The sequence below is a fragment of the Ascaphus truei genome, chromosome 5 (assembly GCF_040206685.1).
Source record: "Ascaphus truei isolate aAscTru1 chromosome 5, aAscTru1.hap1, whole genome shotgun sequence".
NCBI classification, from domain to species: Eukaryota; Metazoa; Chordata; class Amphibia; order Anura; family Ascaphidae; genus Ascaphus; species Ascaphus truei.
In genome coordinates this window covers 44,818,282-44,838,542 of record NC_134487.1, presented here as the reverse complement: position 1 = coordinate 44,838,542, position 20,261 = coordinate 44,818,282, and the positions used below count along the sequence as shown (strand labels likewise).

Below are 20,261 nucleotides of genomic sequence, written 5' to 3'. Positions count from 1 at the left end.
GAGGCCCTAGAAGCCATAAGGGAAGACTCAGAGCATAGTAAGGGATCAGAGGCAGATCTCTGAAGTGATAGCCTGAGAGACCGTAGAAGAGAGGCTAATAGCTTTCACCGGTTCCAAGGAGACAGACAAAGTCAAGGACAGGAATAACAGATAGGACAAATGGAAGTGAGCTAGGGAAGGTTGCTTCTACAACAGAAGTTTTAGCAGCGGCAGAGCTTAACTCAGCGGCTGCTGGAGAACTTTTAACTACAGTGAAAAGGGACTGCAGGTTTACAAAATCAGGGGTAAAGGGAGTTTTAAATTTGAAAACCTGATCCTTCAAAAAGGAGGGCCCTAACTGTAATTGTACTAAGGGAGCAACAGCATATACGCTGATCTCAGAATGGGTCACTTGGAAAGGGGCATAATATGTACTGTTCGCTTTTAACCCTAGGATTTGAGAAGAGGAGAACACAGACAGTACAATGGGGGCAACCACAACGGTGCTAGTCTCTGAAGTGGGTATTTGTGAAAGTGTGTCTGGGACATCAGAAACGACTACAGATTCCACGAAAAGGGGTCTATGCTCAGAAGCAGGGATTTCAGCTCTCTGAGTGACAGACAGGGTCAGCGAAATACCTAGGAGTGGGGATTCAGCGAACAGGCTTAGGAAAACAAATGGTTCCAGAATACTTTTAACTGGAGCCAGTATTATTGCCGAAAGTTCAGGGGGCGTAGCCCCGAGAATTTTAGCTGAGTCAGGGGACATAAGGGGTTCATCCTCTGAAGCTAAGGAGGTGTCCTTGACTGGCGGACTACAGGGATTTACCAAGGAAGGTTCATAGGGCTGACCTGCAGGGGTTAACATAGGAAAAACCTCAAGGGTTAAGTTAGGCTGTACCTGAGAATCAGAGAAGGAGAAGCTAGTCTCCGAGAGTGGGGTCATAGGGGTTCAGCTTCTTGCCCTATGGACCTACCATTAGTCTGCGGAATACAAGGGTTAACAATGGGGACCTCAAAGAGCAGACTAGCAGGGGTTAAAATAGAAATAACCACAGGAACAGAGCCTAGAAATTCTGGTTTAGAAAGAGAGGGCAAACAGGATTCATTCTCTGGTGCTAGGGAAGACACACTGACCTGGGGGATGCAGGGATTTACAGTGGGGGACTCATAGGCCGGACTAGCAGGGGTTAAGACCGGAATAACCTCGGGGACAGAACCCAGGGAGGTTAACTCCGGATTAGGGAGCTTGGCAGCTTCTTCCTTAGCGGGCAGCGACAGAGAGATGGTTTGGCCATTCTTAGGAGAGGGAGGTAGCCCCACAGGTTTAGCAACAGGACTGGCAGCATAGTGGACCTGCCAAGCAGCAGCATAGCTGGCAAGGAGGGGGTCCTGTTCTTTTATGCGAATGTCTAGTGTTAAGGAAAGTACATGGAATGTATCTTGAGACTGAGCCAACATGAGGAGGGCGCCCTGTTATACTAGATGAATTTCCAGTGATAAAGCCAGGGCATAGAGTGCCTCTTGGGCGTCGGCCAGTTCCATAGGGTACACGTTATCCCAGGTTAAAGGGGAATCAGGGGAGCGAATACAAGCGGCCAGAGACTGTTTTAAGTTCTGGATGCAGTAAGCCTTAATAAAGAGATCACAATGGCATTGTCTTTGCAAAGGGTTTAACCCTTCATACGTAAACAGTTCTTCAATCAGGGGTAGTATTTCACACAGATACTGGCCTTCAGAGTGGGACTGGTACGCAGGCCGGGACATAACTTCAGTTGGAAAATTGCCAACCCCCGCCACGGCGCTGTCCGGTTTTGATGGGCCGAGCATACTGTTACGCCGATGCTCGCCACAAACCGGGACTGGACCGCGGGGCTGAGGTGGGGTTATATAATCACCAACCTTAGTCCGCGCAGACTGATCCGGAGTGCGCAGTTCGTAGTCGTACATCGCAGGGTCAGGATTGGAGAAGGCAGCATCGTCGTTATTGAAGCCAAGGTCGGGGTAGGAGAAGACAGGACAATCGATGGCCGAAGCAGGGTCGGCATAGAAGACATCCGGGTGGTCGTAGTCGTAGCAAGGAATCGGCAACAGGCAGACAGGAGTTCCCCGCTTCAGCTTAGGAGCGCGAGCGCGGGAGTGGCCTCTGCGCGAGGAGCAGGCTCGGCCCATGATGCCAATCTCAGCAGGGGGAGACAGCAGGCTGACCGAAGTACCCCGCAGGTCACAGGAAAATAAGGGTAACCACTGCAAGGAGTGAATGCAGCAGTTACCAGTGCTGGCTAACCACGCTTCAGCACAGGAGACAGGAACAGGCCTCTGGATACTCAGGAACTAGGAAGGTTAGAACACTAGGAGAGAGGCCTGGGCGGTTTGTGGCAGAGACGGTAACGTCCAAGGTAGGAGTTATGCTCGGCACTAGTTCAGTGCCAAAGCCCAGGATATAAAGGGCGGAGATCCAATCACAGGAGGAGGGTGTGTGAGTATTCCTCCAATAATGGAGCACAGGGCAGAAGCTGCAATGAGAGGCAGCACATGTGCCATTGATTGCAAGAGGAAGCTTTTGCAACTGCAGAAGTCTACAAACGCTATAATCAAAGCCAGGAGCGGATTCCTTACAAGTAACTCATACCCCTCAGTACATATTATTACTTTGTGCTTGAAGTGCTTTCAAGGTTACAAATACAATCAACAAGATAGATATCCCTTGGAACAGTATGCTGTTAGTAGACTGTGTGCACCGCAATTCATCATCTGGTTTAGCTCACACGGCTAGAGCTGTTGTTCTGAATAACAGAGATTTGTGTGGATTCAACTTCTGATCCTGTTGGGTCTGACACCATATCCTATTCCTAAATTACCTTAGACTTGTCAACCCAATAACACTTTGTGTGCTGTAGGAAGCAAGTGGAATAGCGTCCTGCAGTTAGTAGAGTCTTATTTATTGTAAAGTATTTCAATTTATTCAGTATGTGTCTGGCACTCTGGTGGATGGAACAGTGAAAATTGTTGTCTCTGTTCTGTTACACTAGCCATTTTGTGCATATCCTCCATGTAGCACCAAAAATTAGTGCTCTTACCTGTAGTAGCTCCCGCCACCTGGCTTTCTTTAAAAGCACACCATTCCACTTCCTGGTTGACAGTTTAATGTTCCTTGTGGAGCACACCTGAAATATCTGTGAGATACGCTAATAGCTAGATTAGCTACAGTACACGAGTGAGCAGCTCAAAAGTAGAATGTTACAGAAATACTCCTTATCAGCTGGTTTAGCTCACACTGCTAGTGCTGTTGGATCTGACATGATTCCATTTATTAGGTTGCTGTCTTAGGCTTACTATAAATGCTATATAGTTGCTATGGAAATTCTTTTAGGAAGTGTGGGATGGATCTCATTTAAATATACTTAGCATATCGCTCAGGTATGCTCTTTTTTCAGCAGAGGCAAGTCTCCCTAATTTATTTGGAGGGATGCTTGAGGGGATATGTATATACAACTGTCGACGGCTAATAAAATTAGATCCTCTTTCTCCATCTCTCCCCATCTTTCTCCATCTCTCCCTCCCTCTCCCCATCAAAAATTCATCCAGATTACAGTCAATGGCAAATTCAAATGAATCCTCCTGGATTGTTAAGCATGAAATATGCATTTGGATTTTGGTGAGCGGATTTTGGCAAAATAATAATTTTTATGGTTTCCGCCATTTCTACATTTCAGACCTCCCTGCTTCAAACCTACAGTGGTGAGAAAAAGTTTGTGAGTCCCTTAGGATTTTCACATATTTCAAACCAAAAATGGTATTACATCTTAATCTAAGTCCCAATAATAGATTAAGGTTACTTGATCAAACAAATTTCACAAAAACATGACACTTTTTCAACATTTATGTATCCACAAATGATTCAATATCCATGTGTGAAAAAGTATGTGAACCTTTAGATTCAATACCTGGTGGCACTCCCTTTAGAGCAATGACTTCAACTAAGCATTTCCTATAACTGCAGGTCAGTCTTTCATTTCGGTTTTGAGGAATTTTGACCCATTCCTGAATTTTGACCCATTATAGAACTGCTTCAACTCAGTGTCATTTGAGGGCTTCCTTGCATGGACAGCTCGCTCAGGTCCTGCCACAACGTTTTAATGAGGTTTAGGTCCGAACTTTGACTAGGCCATTCTAAAATGCGAAATTTCTTCTTGTGTAGCCATTGTTTTGTAGATCTGCTTGTATGTTTAGGATCATTGTCTTGCTTTAGCTTCAGCTCACGGATTGACATTCTCCTCTAGAATCTTCTGATAAAATGCAGAATTCATGGTTGTGTCAATGATTGCAAGCCAAGTTCTGAGGCAGCAAAGCAGCCCCAAACCATCACTCTTCCACCACCATGTCTGAAGGTTGGGATGAGGTTCTTCTGTTCAAATGCAGTGTTTGGTTTTTGCCAAACTTTGTTCCAGAAGTCTTGTGGACGTATACTGTAGTACCGACGGTTATTCTAAAATAAATCTGGTGCAATCACCAACAAGACCCAGGTACATGCTGGGTACATGCTGCAACATTTCAGTAACATTTCTGCATTCGGACTAATGGCCCATCGGATTAACAGCGGGGTCCCTGGCTGTCCCATTCAAACTGAATGGGACTGCCAGGGACCCCTGCTGTGTTAATCCGATGGGCCCTTAGTCTCTGCAGAAATGTCACTGAAATGTTGCAACATGTACCCAGCATGTACCTGGATCTTGTTGGTAATAGCCTCAGATTTTCCAAGGCAAGTTTAAGGCAAGTTTTAGAATACTCGTCGGCGCACCTGTAACTGTATGTACTTGTTATAATCTTTTTCTGTAATCGAAGCACTGTCTTTTTGTATATTAAAGCCAAACTTTAATAAGTGATGCTTTGGACCCTGATTGAACTGGTTGAATGCTTTGTAGAGAATAAAGTACATTTTTCGGACACATTTTGCTACAACAGATTTTTGTGTTTTACGTGCATAGTTTTTCTTTATTAAACAGGGACTTTAGACTCTGCAAATTTCATGTTTGACATTTCTTGGGTGGTGGAAGCATATAGATATGATTGCAATTGAGTAAGGGGTACATATTAACTCTTTGAAAGTACATTGCACAGGAGAAAGGATAGTTTCTAGTATAGCCTTGTGTATTAACCCTGGTTGCATATGTAAGTCATGTGCTCACAAGTGTGCTGTTAGTGATAGATTGAGGGGAGATATTATTCATTTGAGGGCCTTTGTGAAGGTGAAAAGTGGGTCAGATAGATAGCTGTGTATTAACTCTTGTCCCATATGCAGGTCAAGTACTCATAGGTGTGCCATACATGACCATGTAGTTCATATATAACTCTTTCTCTCACCCACTCCACCCCTCTCTCCTCCCCACCCCTCTCTCCCTTCCCCTCTATTCCCCTGCCACTCTCTCCCCTGCCTCCCTCTTTCTCCCCCCTATCCCAATCCTCCCCACCCCTCTCTCTCTCTCTCCACCACCCCTCTCCCCTTACACCCTACCCTTTCTCCCCACTCCTCTTCCCTCACCCCCACTCCTCTTCCCTCACCCCCCACTCCTCTCTCCCCTGACCCCTCTCTCTCCCCCTCTCCCCTGTTTTTACACCCCCCTTCTCCCCCTCCTTTTTTACAAACAGAACAAATTTCTATGTGCAGTTTCTTTAACTTGCTATACCTCGCCTTTGCTTTCTCTCGGACGATCCTTTACCACAAGTAGAGGGCGCTTCACTTCTCCTGCTTGATCCTCTTGAAGAACAGAAAGGAGAATCAGCTAAAAAAGATAAACTTCTACAAAGAAACCATTACAGTTATTTTAATTTTTCTTCAGGCTGATTGTATTTGTGTGGGAAGTATATACTACCCGCTTTTTACAAAATGTGATTTTCTTTCTGTAAATTAACAAAATTACGAATTTTTGTAACACCAAGAATTGTGATGACCAAGCTAGCCCTTTTGTATTGGTATATGTAAAACTGGAAATATTTTATTATAATATTGCATGTTTATATTATCCCCCACTAAGAGTCAATTTCTAAATTCCAGAAGAAAATCAATATTTAAGGCATTCATAAAATGTTTCTATACTTATGTATATTGAAATGAAATGACAACATATTTATTCACTCCATAAAGTCTCTAAATATTGAGTTGCCACCAATAAAGAAAAATTGCCATCGTCCAGAGGATGGAATAAATTGATATTGTAATTGGAATGCTAGCAATTTGTTATACTGCACATGCGCAAGTACTGTATACTATTTGCAAGAGATTTATACTCATTTGAACGCAGCCTATATATTGAATACCTTGGAATAAAAGCAACTGAGTGATCTGTCAAAGTAGAAGTAGACTTCATTGAGTTATTTATACAAATAATGATGTCAGTGGCTATCGATCCTTGCATTAGGCCCTTACACAACAGAATGGGGACCGTCTCCTCTAGCTGGTCCAGTTTGTAGAAAAATAAATTAGCTTTAACTTTCATTTTCCATCCTCCTCACATCATTTATTGTAAAGTCTTGTGGTAGTTTTCATTTTGGAGCTCTGAACTCTGCAACAGTGTTAACCCTGGAGAATGTTTTCCTCAAGTACATATAAGTGTCGGATTGGATTAATCCAATCAATAAATTCAACTTTGTCTGATATTTGCTATTGTATTTGTCACTGTTGGGCCTTAGGGGCCTTCATTTTCAAAGCTCGTAAAAGTATGATAAATTGTTCAAAAACTGCAGAAAGTGATAGATAGTGTGTTACTTAGCCGAGTGTTTTTTCTTTACTGCAAATCATATTGTTACATGTGTGCATATGTAAAGCTCATGGTCTCAGTATAAAGAACTCTGTACAGTATGTTGGCTCACTATTTTGTGATCCTTTTTAACTAGTGTGTGTGAGATTTGGTATTATTTCATATTAGTAATGTTAGTGGCAAATACCTATAATGCTCATAAGAAACTGCCAGTGCCAAGTTGTAGGAATGCAATATATCAGCTCTCATCTTCATTGGATGACCAAGTGAAAAGTAAAGCTCATGAGTTTGTATATATTCTTGCCTGAGCATTTTACAGCATAGCATGTTAATGCAGTAATGATCTTGCAAAATGAATGTTATAATCACTGAGTAAAAACAGCTAACTTCTTCCTATGACTACCAAAAAAAAGGGGGAAATTATAATATACAGGTATTTTAATTGATTTGCATGAAGATGGGGAGAGAATCAAGCTCCATGCATATTAATATAAAGTGGACAAACAGATGTTTTCAGAAATTATTTCTTCTAATGAGTGATGAGTTTTAATTGTATTTATTATTCTGTGAACTGTTTCTCTCCAAGCTGGGGAAAAAACAAATGGTTTTAGTGCTAAAAAGGGTTAGAAAGATGCGTAATAATTAGATTATCACCACTTTTTCAAACGTATTTTTCTCTGTGGGAAATATGGTAGGTCATATGGACAAATCAATTAAAAATGAATCAAAAAGATATTTGGGGCTGAGTTACGATTGTGTTGGCAAACACTGCACCTGCTTTCTATACAAATCCTATTATCTGAGCTGCGGAGGATGGAATTTGATTCTTTTTCTCTTTCAGAGAACCAGCAGAATTGAAGACAGAGCAATGTGCATGCGTGTATTGTTTGTAAGGGTCTCATCTGCCCTCTGGGCCAATGTCACTGTGATTTATGTCCAGATGCTTGGAAGAATGTGAAGTGGTTGCTGAGATATTTCTGCAGATGCTGTTCTCAACAGATATCATGCAGAGGTACTGCTGCTTCTGGTAATTATTTACTTTAAAAAAACGACCCATTTTGTAAATCCACTGTTTTCAGAGTGTGAAAATGGGACTTAACAATACAAGTATATTTAGATCCCCAGCAATATCTATATCTGTAGAAAGTGAAAATACTTTGTCACAGAATATTATATTCGTCGTTGGCTCGGTAATGGCACATATCACAGTACAGGTGAATTTAGCTGTTATGAAGGGGAGTTAGAAATCCGTATTTTTTGAATTATGTCTGCTGAAAGATTATACAGAGAAGTACATTTGTGAGAGCCATAATTCGTCACAGAAAAGAAAGTAGAAAGGAATAAGCCTCCTTCAGTGTCAACGAGTTACAGTGAAATGGGATTTGTTAAACGTTTGTGATGAAAATATCCCTAAAGCTTAGCAAGACATAGGGGCCTATTCACTAAACTTCGATAAAATCAGTGCATTGCTGAGCGACTTTGCATTGCTTTATCAGGCTACAAAACATGTGTGTCAAAACGGTATTCACTAAGAAAAAAACACAATTTTTAAAAAGTTCGGTAAAAAAATGCAAGATCGCCCTACTTGATTTTTGTTTTGTTTTTTCATAGTGTTATTGCGCTATAAGTGTTTGTTTTAACTGCTGCCTGGAAGAGCTGCACGGAGACGCTACGTCTCCATGCACGGCTCTTACAGGCAATCGTGCAGTTTAAATATTCATTTTAATACTAGTGTACATTAGCAGGGGGTCTCCTGAGCTGAACCGTATTGATTTTAGCCTTGGGGATCCCCTGCTTCCCGAGCCATAGGCCTCGTTATGGGGTGCTGGTTTCCTCCTGCCATTTTTAAATCCTGTGTCACGTAACCGGGTGATTTAAATACTGCAGGAGATACCGGCACCCCATACCGGGGCCTGTAACTCGGGAAATAGGGGCCCCCGAGGCTGAAATCGATGCGGTTCTGCTCAGGAGACAGCCTGCTTCCCCACACTAGTATTTAAAAAAAATAATTACCGTAGCAGCTAGCCACTAAGGTAATGAAGCTGCTTAATGTGATTTTTACTAATAGTGTACGGGAGCAAGTGGTCTCTTGAGCTGAACCACATTCATTTCAGTCTCGGGGTCCCCTTGCTTCTAGAGTTAAAAGCCCCGGTATGGGGTGCCAGTATCTCCTGTGCGTCTAAATCCCCTGCGTCACGTGACTGGGACATTTAAACATTGCGGAGATACGGGCATTCCATACCAGGGCCTATAACTTGGGAAGCAGGGGGTCTCTGATGTTTAAATTGATGCGGTTCAGGAGACCCCCTGCTCCCGTAAACTATTAGTAAAATTCACATTAAAGGAGCTTCATTACCTTAGCGGCTAGTCGCTAAGGCAATGAAGGGGTTAAGCTACAGTAGCTGGTTTATTTGGGCATAAGGGTTGAGTGAAGGGGGTACTTGGCCCAGGGTGGGAGTAAAGGCCTACCGGGAAGGTTGCGGGAGGAGTTAACCCCTTCATTATCATAGTGGTGGTAGCCACTATGGTAATGAAGGGGTTAACCCATCCCGCTACCCACATGGTAGGCCTAACCACCCACCCTGGGCCAAGTACCCCCATCACCCAATCCCTCTACCCCCAATAAACATTAAAATACCTACTATCTACCAATATACAATCCACCCACCCTCTGTACCCCCAACAACCCCCACTTACTTACCCCTGGAAGGATGAAGGCCATCCTCATCTTCCTCTCCATCCTCCATGGGCAGGAACATTGCAATAAAAAAATAAACTAATGGCCACTAACCCTTTAATCACCTTAGCGGTTAGTAACTGCTACAGTAATTAAGGGGTTTACCCCTACAAGGCTACTCACCCTGGGAACCATCTGCCTCGGGGAAACTACCTCCACCTTCGCTACCCATTGATTGCACAGTGTTAAACCATGGCCATAATATGGCCATGCTTAGTCATTATGGCAATAAATGGGCAAGTTAAAAAAACCAAAAAAAAAAATAGCCGCTAAATAAAACACATGACATTAAAAATATACTTAGAAATGCCAATAAACCCATTGATTGGCACAGTGTTAAACGATGACCATATAATATGGGCATGCTTTGCCACTGTGGCAGTCAATGAGTAACCTAAAAAAACAATCATTAAAAAGCCAAAACAATTAAATAAAACCCACCACAAATCCAAAACATTTAGATAAAAACAACCACAAATAAAAATCATTTAAATAAAAACAACCACAAATCCAAAACATTAAAATAAACACAACTACAAATCCAAAATATTTAAATAAAAACAAACACAAATCCAAAACATTTAAATAAAAACAACCACAAATCCAAAATATAACAATTAAATAAAAACAATCATTTGCAAAAAACAAACAAAATTACATTGCTTGTCAATGTGCATATCTATACCCATAAAGGGGCATAGATAAGCACTTTGGCAGGCAATGGGTAACCTAAAAAATACAAAAAACAAAAAAAATACAAAAATAACATAGAATCAATATTTTTTTTACCTTTGATGTCTTCACCCTCCATTTCCGCCTGCAGCAGGAACTTCTTGATACTCGACGCAATGCTCCTCAACTTCTTCTGTTCTTTCTTGAGTCTTCTGTCTTTTTTACTTGTAATCCAATCCAATGGGGCGGATGTTGTCCCGTCGGCTTCTTAAGCACAAATGAGACGGGACAGGCCTTATATAAGGCCTGTTACATCACATTTGAGTGTCAGATGGCTGGCTTAGCAGTGAGCCACTAAGGTAATGAAACTGGCTGTAATTGTATTTTTATTGCACTGGATTGATACCAGAGGCCAGCGGGGACCCCCGAAGACCCGCAGTGCTCCCCGGACCCATGAGGACCCCTGGATCTCTGGGGGGGCCCAATGGGTCCCGGGGTGTTCCCAGGGGTCCCAGCGTTCTCCGGCAGCCTCCAGTAACAATCCTATGTAGTAAAACTAAAAGAAAATGTATTTATGCATCTTCAATATCTTTAGCACTAGCCTTTAGCTGGCGCCAAAATATTGCAAGTTTTTATAGTACGATATGCTTATCAATGCTTAATGAATAGCAGTTTCTGGCAAAAAAAATTGGGGCATTTTTTGGCTTTTTGTACAGCTTTTTATAGCTTGATAAAAGCAGTTATAGTGCCATACTGCACTCTTATCGAAGCTTAGTGAATAGCAAAACAGGAAATATCGCGCTATATGGGCATTTATAGTGCTGACAAAGATGAGATATTAGGGGGTCTGGCATAACAACATAACAGCATTTAGGATGAAGCCATTTTGTGTGAATATTTCAATCCGCCATCTTGTCTTGTCTTTGTGAGTCTTATTTCTGTGTTTCATTTCTGTATAAACAAATGTGTGAAGCAGAGAATGGAATTTTTTCGCTCCTAGCTAAATTTATTGACCCTTCCTCATCCAATCAGCTTCAAATTAAAAGAGAATGGAAACAAAAGAAAACAGCGCACAACGCCAAATGGTGAAGCAAATTCAACAATATATTATAGAATTAAAAAGGGGGTAATATATCTGCGTACATGAAAAAAGTTGGTAAAAGGCATGTAGTGTGTATCACACTGTTTACCACTCGGCAGCTGTTAGCTGTAGATTCAGGTGCTTGCTTCCCTCTGCTGCTGCAGCTCAGTTGATTCTGGGGCAGGACATCAGTCTTTTCACTCCCAAGGGGATTTCCCTTCATGCAGCCAGGTTCAGCAGCTGGTACTGGGGCTCGGTGAAATCGCTCCTGCTTCCTGGCCGATATGAAGCTGCTCCTGTACCTCGGCAGGTGTATCCTCTGCACAGATGTTAAAACGCAGCTTGCTGGGGTGCCCTCAGCGTGCCACGATGCCGCTCCGTCGCGGGACGCTGTGTAATGACGTCACTGTCTACACAGCAGTGGTGGATTCAATAGGGAAATTTGAACAGTCTTACAAAGTCTCTCACAAGTGTCCAAAACAGCACACAGGATGAAATAAAAACAGGACAGGCCAATACATAGACAAAGGCCAATGTAAGCAGATATAAGGCAATAGAATGTTACATCCAACTAGTTTCGTAGAATTAACTACTTCTTCAGTCCCCTTGGGAGTGAAAAGACTGACGTCCTGCCCCAGAATCAACTGAGCTGCAGCAGCAGAGGGAAGCAAGCACTTGAATCTACAGCTAACAGCTGCCGAGTGGTAAACAGTGTGATACACACTACATGCCTTTTACCAACTTTTTTCATGTACGCAGATATATTACCCCCTTTTTAATTCTATAATATATTGTTGAATTTGCTTCACCATTTGGCGTTGTGCGCTGTTTTCTTTTGTTTCCATTCTCTTAGTGTGTGTGGGGTGCTGAGCCACCCCTGCGTTTACAGCTGCAGACGCCATTATCCCCAACACGGTTATGTGGCACTTATTATTTAATGTATAATTATCTCACTGTGGGAGTTGTGGTTTAATTTTTTATAAATTTTTTATCACTAAATTGATGGTATAGTCACTGCACTGTATATATTTATACATTTAAACTTTATAGGTAGTTAGGTAGTAGCGCACAGTTTTGTTTTTTGTGTTTACTGTCAAATTAAAAGAGTAAACAGGCTAAAAGTTATGAGAACCCATGAGATAAACTTAGATTCTCGCAGTGAAACTAGTTCTCACACAAATGCCAGGTGGTAGGATAGGCACATCCCATTTAACCCCAGAATGGTTTCTAGCTGACAGGCAGTTATACAATATTATTATGTATTACAAAATGACATCAGCTTTAGTATTGTTATGTATTACAAAATGAGGTAATGTTTAGTGACGTGCAAGCCCCCCATAAAGGGGTGGAGCTTTAGGATTTAGGGTATAAATATATGGCATACCATGTTTATTGTTTAGAGAGCTTTTGTTTTGAAGCTGTCTCCGTTGTGCACTTGACTTGAATAAATTCACGTGTTATTCTGTTTTCAAAATAACCTCAGACTGTGTTTCTTATTTACATTTTTCTCAGATGGCGCATTCCGAAATAGGGACTCAATATCATCGGAATCGAGCACCCGGATGAATCACTCCTCCATCACTCAAACCTGAGCGCTCATATGAATCAAGGTAAGGCTACCTGCATTTTTTAGACAAACAGCCTGATTAAATTGTTTTGAGTGGTGCGTGGAGCTGATTTTTGAACGGTGTCTTATCTGATGTGACGAGTAAGAATCCCTAGCAGTTTCACGTGAATTTATTATTCTCTGTTCCTGTATTTATTTTAAAGTGTAAGAGTTGTTAAGAGTTGTTAGGGGCTAAGGTAAGAGTCCCGTTAAAGGTTTTGGTGTTTTGGTGATGAAGGTGAGTGTTTTTGTGCTTAAAGGGATTGTTTTCAGACCGTCCTGGGTTGTGATAAATATTTTTGTTGTCTGAGCAGGACGGGTCCCTGATTGTACATTTGCTCTGTTTTGTCATTTACATACCAAGTGAGTTATTCATGGAGATCTGGTTAGAAAGTCTTATCTGTATCCATGTTATAAAAGTATAAGGTTTATCAGGACTGGGTTGGACCCGCTGAAGTGATTCAAGTTTTTCTTTGGTATAGTTATGGTGAGAAAATGTGATTGGGGAACAGTCTTGTGACAGGTCCTTATCTGCATATTTACACTATTCAATAACATGCCAAAAGAGTTGTACGTAATCAGCTTGCGTTGATTATTGTAACGCTAAATTGTACAGGTCAATTAACAGTTGATTGCTGTAGCCGAAGTATTGTACAGGTCAATTAAATTTGATTTCTGTAACCGAAGAAGTATTGTACAGGTCAATTAAATTTGATTTCTGTAACAGGGGAATAATGGGAAACCAAAAATTCTCAAAGGATTGTGTGTCTGCAGACAAAGATAATAAAGAATGAATACAGAGAACGAAAAGAGACAATATAAATATATTTTGTTGGCCAGTGAATGGCACTGTTTGTACTATTATCAACTAATTGCGCAGATGTTTAAATGAAAGAGGGGTCTTTTTCTGTGGGATTGATAAGCTCAGGGAGCGCCGTCTTGTGTGTTTTTGAATCCCACAGGGAAACATACCTTACGTTAATATGGGTCAAAAGAATTATGTTGAGGGACAGAAGGGTCCCGCTGCATTAATTTTTACCATTGCCAGGACAGAAGTTAATATAATAACAAGTGAAAAAGAAAGTGAATAGGAAAGAAATAGAAAGTGAATTTGCCAATAGATAATTAAGGCATATATGTTGTTGAGGAAGTAGATATTGAGGGTTATTTTTATATACAGGTTTATATGCAGAAATTGGGATAAAATTAGAGACTGTGTGTATATTGTTTGGAAGGGACATAAAGTGTTATAAGTGTAAAAAGGTAGGACATGTTGCCAGTAATTGCAGAGCAGCCCTAAGAGAGAGAATAGAAGAAAAAGAATGGAATTTAAAGGGTTTGTTCGTACTGGCCACACGAATAGGTCTTTTGAACAAGAAAATATTCTTTTTCCTTCTGTTCTAATGGCAACTAGAAAGAGAATAAAAGCAGGTTATTTATATGAGAAGCTGATTCGCTGTGTAGGAGAGAAGTTTGTGTCTATGTTCTTTGTGTGTCTGTATTGTGGTTTCTGTATTGTGTGTAAACCAGTAAAAACATGTCAATTGCATTTCTATAGGATTAGGATATGTTGGAGAGATTTTAAGCTTGCACGTATTGTTTAAATTATATAGGGTGTGTTCATAAGTTGATCTAACCTCAGTTTAGTTAATTGTCCCATTTTTATTTTTGAGAGGCCATATTTTTATTTTTGAAAGGTCATATTTTTTATTTTTGAGAGGCCATATTTTTATTTTTGAGAGGCCATACATTTTTTCGGTTTTATTGCTGTGTAGAGAGCTCCATTTTTAACTTTGAGCTGAAGTTTCAATCCAGTAATTAATATTTAGAAGACGGAGAAACTGTTTTGTCATCTGTTTTGCACTTTCAAGGTCTTTTTTGGCGAAACGCCGGGGCTGGCAAATTGCCCAAGATATACAAGCTCTGAAATTTTTCTCTGAGTGTCTTTAAAAAATAATAACGCTGTCAGTGGGTTCGGCACTGTGCAAAGAGATTATATTACAAGAAATTTAGTGTGAAGTCCTATACAAAAGCATTTGACTATTATCTGAATATGTGATATATTTTATAACTTGTAACCATTTATTTTTTCCATAGGTGTTCTATTTTATTATAAGCAGTAGTTATTGTTAAAATATTTGTAGAATGTTTTGCCAAAGTGGTGCATTGGGAGTCACCTCTCGTGTTTGGATATGTTCTAGGTATAGAGTTAAAGGACAGGTGATACCTAGTTGCAAATACAGTTACATAAGTGAGCAGGGTATATATTATATGCAAGGCATTTCATATTTTTAGCAGAATATTTGGAGTGTTTGGGGTGGAGGCCTGACTGGAATTGGCTTGGGGCATTTGTCTTAGTATAGTAATTGTTTAATTGGGAGTGAACACATTTTTGTCCATGACTTTGGATAGTAGTGTATTGCAGTGTATGACTTTATATATATATAGCGTCAAAAATGTACTCAGCACTTCACAAAGAATACAGTAGAGGGAATTATAATAGAATAGTAAGTGCAGCAAAATCAGACAATAGGAAAGGAAATCCCTGTCCTTAAGAGCTTACAATCTAAGGTTTGAGGGGAATTTACAGAGATAGCAGGTGAGGGAATAAGTGCTGTAGATGGCAGTGCTTGGCCACAATGGGTGTGGTAGGAGTGACTGTGTGTGAAATAATAGCCATGAGTGCAGGCTATTGGGATGTTTAATTTGTGGGGCAAGTTTTAAGGTTAGTTAGTATTTTATGAAAAGGTTGATACCATTTGCATCGGAGGAGATGACAGTGAGGCATGAATGAGAGCAAGTGTGTATGGGGAGAAGAGAGATTGGTCTGTAGTTTGAGACAGTGTTTTTGTCCCCACTTTTGAAGATTGGGACAGCTCTGGTAGTTTTCCAGGTCTTAGGGGTATGGCCTGTAGACAGGATAGAGTTGATTATGGAAGCAATTGATTTGACAATGGCTGAGGCCCAAAGCCTTAGGAACTTAGATTGTAGTACAGTCAAGTCCACATTAGCTGCTTAGTTTTAAATATGAGGAGCATTAATAGGAGATACCTCTGTCTATATGCGGATGTTAAGACAGTAGTAAACACATTGATACAAGAATTTGTTCTTAGGTATAAATTATCTCCCTATGAGACACTTATGGGATGACTTATGACAATCAGTAGTTCAAAGGAACAAATTAAGGACCATCTATTGGTAATAAAACAATTAATAAGTATTGTATACAACTAATACATTTTTTGAGTCTCTCTAGGCATAAGGTATGATAAAAGTGCACCTACACGAGACGGAGTTAAAGGTCAAGTAGTTCCTAAACAAGCATGCTCCTCATCCCAGATGAAAGGGCCCGTACTAATCACCAATACAGCAATTAAAGTGGCAGAGTTCTTTCCCTGGACCCAAAGTACAGTAAAGCTCATTCTAGCTCCACCAAAGACCAAAGGCACCTAAAGCACAGCCGCATCAAGTTAACGTTTTGACGAGACAAACTTTGACCGTTAACCAACGAGGAAAATAAGATACCAGGCAGAGGCCTGATCTAATCAGGAACATTTCATTTTTTCAGAGACTCAATATTCCTGATTTCTATCAGAACATTTTATTTTTCAGAGACTCAATATTTTTTATTCTTTAGAGTGTGTTTAAGTTAGAAATTTAAGGTGTATGTACAATTGAGCCTTGATGGGAGGATTGGTTTCCTGGAAGTGTGGCTTGTGAAAGCTCTTGTATGTGTTTTGGCAGTACTCATCACTCTCTATGTATGTGTCATGTGCAGCAAAACTTTGATCCAGAAGTGTGTTGCACCTCCACCGAGAGGAGGGGGTCACCCAGGGGGTGTGTCAGCCACAAGGAAAGGATCATAAGTAATCCATGTTGACCATCGCAGACATTGTCTGTTCTGATATTCTGAGTGAATGATGTATATAATGCGTGCAGGGGTGAGGATCATGCATTTCGCTTCCACAGATACCAAACCCCTTCAATTCTCAGTAATAGCTGAAAATATATGATGATAGAGATAGATGCCATTTCCTTTATCTAGCAACTGCATACCCAAAGAAAGGTTGCTTGCATAAAATAAGGTTTTTAGTATTATGTGTATAATTTCTGTATTTTTCCATTTTAAGGGAACCTCTTTAAAGGGTGTATCACACACTAGGAACAAGAATCAATGTATGAGTCAAGTGTCTCCACCAAACAATGAAACCTGTGTAAAAATGTATGTTCAGTCAGATAACAATTTACAGGAAGGATGTGGCCTTAATTTTGCAGTTTTTAATTTCATCATTAAACCAAGAACAGGTTCAGATCAGGCTTATGGCCTTACAAAACAGAATGGCTTTAGATTACATTTTAGCATCAAAAGGAGGTGTATGTGCCCTAATTAAAGAACAATGTTGTGTTTTCGTCCAAGATCAGAGTGGCAAGGTACAACATGAGTTAGATAAGATAGGAGAAATTCAAGAAAGACTTAGGAAGGAAGGTGACACAGACTGGGACCCTTTGGGGCTGACTGGATTGGTAGGATTACTAGGAGCGAAATTTTTGAATGCAGTAATGTGTGTGATTGTGATACTCGTTGTCATCTATGTTTGTGTTACGTTTGTCAAAGGCATGATCCACAAATATGCAACCCCATCTGCAGACATAATGCCATTGTTTGCAGAGCCAATCTACAGCAGTCCCTTGAAGAAAGAAGATGCCAAGTACAATGTTCTAACTCTGGAAAAGAATTTGGCTATAACGCCATACGAGACTATGACTACATTTGGCAGGCACCCTCGTGCACTGTCCTATACCCTCAAGCAGCATTATGAAATGATGGAGCACCCTTGTGCCTCCCAACGTGTTTCTGGACTAAAATCATACCAATAATTCTCAAAAACAATGTTTTAAAGAATCAGAGGAGGGACTGACAAAGATGAGATATTAGGGGGTCTGGCATAACAACATAACAGCATTTAGGATGAAGCCATTTTGTGTGAATATTTCAATCCGCCATCTTGTCTTGTCTTTGTGAGTCTTATTTCTGTGTTTCATTTCTGTATAAACAAATGTGTGAAGCAGAGAATGGAATTGTTTCGCTCTTAGCTAAATTTATTGACCCTTCCTCATCCAATCAGCTTCAAATTAAAAGAGTAAACAGGCTAAAGGTTATGAGAACCCATGAGATAAACTTAGATTCTCGCAGTGAAACTAGTTCTCACACAAATGCCAGGTGGTAGGATAGGCACATCCCATTTAACCGCAGAATGGTTTCTAGCTGACAGGCAGTTATACAATATTATTATGTATTACAAAATGACATCAGCTTTAGTATTGTTATGTATTACAAAATGAGGTAATGTTTAGTGACGTGCAAGCCCCCCATAAAGGGGTGGAGCTTTAGGATTTAGGGTATAAATATATGGCATACCATGTTTATTGTTTAGAGAGCTTTTGTTTTGAAGCTGTCTCCGTTGTGCACTTGACTTGAATAAATTCACGTGTTATTCTGTTTTCAAAATAACCTCAGACTGTGTTTCTTATTTACGTTTTTCTCAGTGCTATAAGCCACATATCGAAGTTTAGTGAATGAGCCCCCCCTTACTGTCTTGAGAGCTGCAGTCACGCGATCGAATGATTAACGCTGCAGGTGGGTGCCAATCAGAAGCATGGATCCCGCGCAGCTCTATCGAGGCAGACACTGTCCCCGGTGCTGCACACTTTTGCTTGTTCGGCAGCAACGCCGAGGACAATAAGTCTTGCTACATCTGCGTGTATTTATTATATTTAGGAGGCAGAATGTTAAACCAAGGATTCAGTTGGATTAACGTAGCTCAGGTACAGCAGCAGCAGACCACGCTGATGGGTGTTTTTTTTTTAAACTTACTTGAAGAGATCTCTTCTCCTCCCCCGCTACATTTTTAAAACCTGATGCTGTTTTCAGGAGATATGTGTTTAAAGCAGCAATACTACAGTACTTTCCTCTTATATGTAAAGTATGTGGCAATGTATAATTCTACATTCTTACCTAAGGTGGTAATCATTTGGTGCTCCTGTTATAAATCTGTAAAAATCCTGATTGTGTGCCTAACTAAATGGCCACCTTCTAACTTTTTGTTGCAGTCTGTGAAATGCTGCAGTTGATATGCAAGTATATTACTAAGTGTAACACATTATTGTTACAGCTTTCAGAGTAATAACCAGTCTGCTGTTTGGAACACAACAATAGATCTGTTTATGATACTTTCTTGCTAAAGGACAGAGTTCATAAAGGGGTGTGTCAGAGCTTGTATAAAAAGACTAAGTGGATATGACTTTCTAAATGGTTGCTGTAGCAACCAGAGAATGATCAGTACATTAAAAATGGTATCAGGAGTTTTTAAACAAAAATGCAGCCAGTATTATCTAATATTACAGAACTGATTTATTTTTTAAAAACATGTAGGTATACAGGAGGTTGAAATGGAGCTCACCCCAGAGCAATGTAAAGGTTAGTATAATCACTTCAGAGGCTAGAGATAAGGAAAATCATCTATGCTTCTGTATTGCTCTCCTCTTATACATTATTACATACCATTTTTTATGTACAGGTTTGTTTACATTATTAATATTCCAGTAAAACAAACCTTTTTGTTTCCACATTAAACCTTTAACCCACATGACACGACATCAATATACTGCCTTTTATCACTCCAGATAGAACTGACACAATAGAACTTCATTACGATGAAGAATGCCAGTGTCTGCCTCTTCCGACCTCGGACACATTTCTTTATCACCCAGTAACTAGACTGTGAGCGCTACAGGGCAGGAACTGGCATGTGAAAAGTTATATGTATAGTGCTGCATACTCTGAACACTGTACTACAAAAGAAAACTATTATTAATAACTGCATGACACAGTGCATTGCAAAATTGTTATAGCTCTATTATTTTTTCCCTGGCTTTTTTTTTATAACCGAAGAATATGCCCGACCTATTTGTTTTTAATGTGATGTTTAAAATAAATAAATAAAAGACTAGGATCTTATTCAGGAAGAAATGCAGGGAAGTAGTTGTGGATCTCCCTTATATGTTCCCACTTCCAGACCAAGGTGAAGGTAAATTTCAGGGCAACCCTTGAAGGTAAATTCTTGAAGGTAAATTTCAGGGCAACCCTTTAGTTCTTAACCTCAGCTCAACTCCGTTATAACGCGATCCGTTACAACGCGAATCCGCTTATAACGCGATGCAAGCGTGGCTCCCTATTTTCATATTTATGAATACTTTACAACACGATTATTGGTATCTTAAATACTTTATTGTACAATGCATACAATTGTACATTATTTCTAACGCGATCCGCTTAGAACGCGATGTGATTCTTTGGACCCCAAGCAAAGCGTTATAAGGGGTTTGAGCTGTAGTTCTTAACTCCACTAACATGGGTTCTAAGTGCAC

General features: G+C 40.4%; 1 long non-coding RNA gene across 1 annotated transcript; it reads left to right on the top strand.

Moving 5' to 3' along the window:
- Positions 1–12,326: 12,326 nt before the first annotated feature.
- On the top strand, positions 12,327–18,345 carry LOC142494979 (uncharacterized). Its single transcript, XR_012801637.1, has 2 exons — positions 12,327–12,837; positions 16,090–18,345. It is a non-coding gene; the product is annotated as an uncharacterized LOC142494979 (long non-coding RNA).
- Positions 18,346–20,261: the final 1,916 nt, after the last annotated feature.